This window comes from Marmota flaviventris, chromosome 8 (assembly GCF_047511675.1).
Source record: "Marmota flaviventris isolate mMarFla1 chromosome 8, mMarFla1.hap1, whole genome shotgun sequence".
NCBI lineage: Eukaryota > Metazoa > Chordata > Mammalia > Rodentia > Sciuridae > Marmota > Marmota flaviventris.
The window spans coordinates 52,504,435-52,504,928 of record NC_092505.1 but is presented as its reverse complement, the minus strand read 5'-3'; positions in this window follow the sequence as shown (position 1 = coordinate 52,504,928).

Genomic DNA, 494 nt, shown 5'->3' with positions numbered 1-494 from the left:
TACCTCTATGTCTGCTACCCTATGGATATTCTTGTGTGTATACAAAAAGAGACTGTATACAGTTATTTGCTATAGCGTTGTTTGTAATAGTGAAAATAGAAGTGTACCTAAGGTCAATTTTAAAAATAAATTACCTACATCTATACAATAGAATAAATGAATACTGCATAGATATAGAAGAATCTCTAATTCCGAAAATTATTTTGCTATCTTTGGTAAATATATGTCTAAGATGTGACTATGTTAAGACCTTGATGACATCACTTTGCAAATGATCCCTTTTAATAGGGCATTTAATAGTAAAGAGGGTAGGAATAAACAGATAGAAAGAATGAGTAATAGTTTTTACAGTTTTACTTAATACTAAATTTCCTTATAGAAAGTATAGGACTTTTACCAATTAAATAATATTTGAGTAAAAACAAATGTATCTGAATACAGATAACCTTATTAAATAAAAATCCTTTCTTTGTACATTCAAATTCATGAATAGG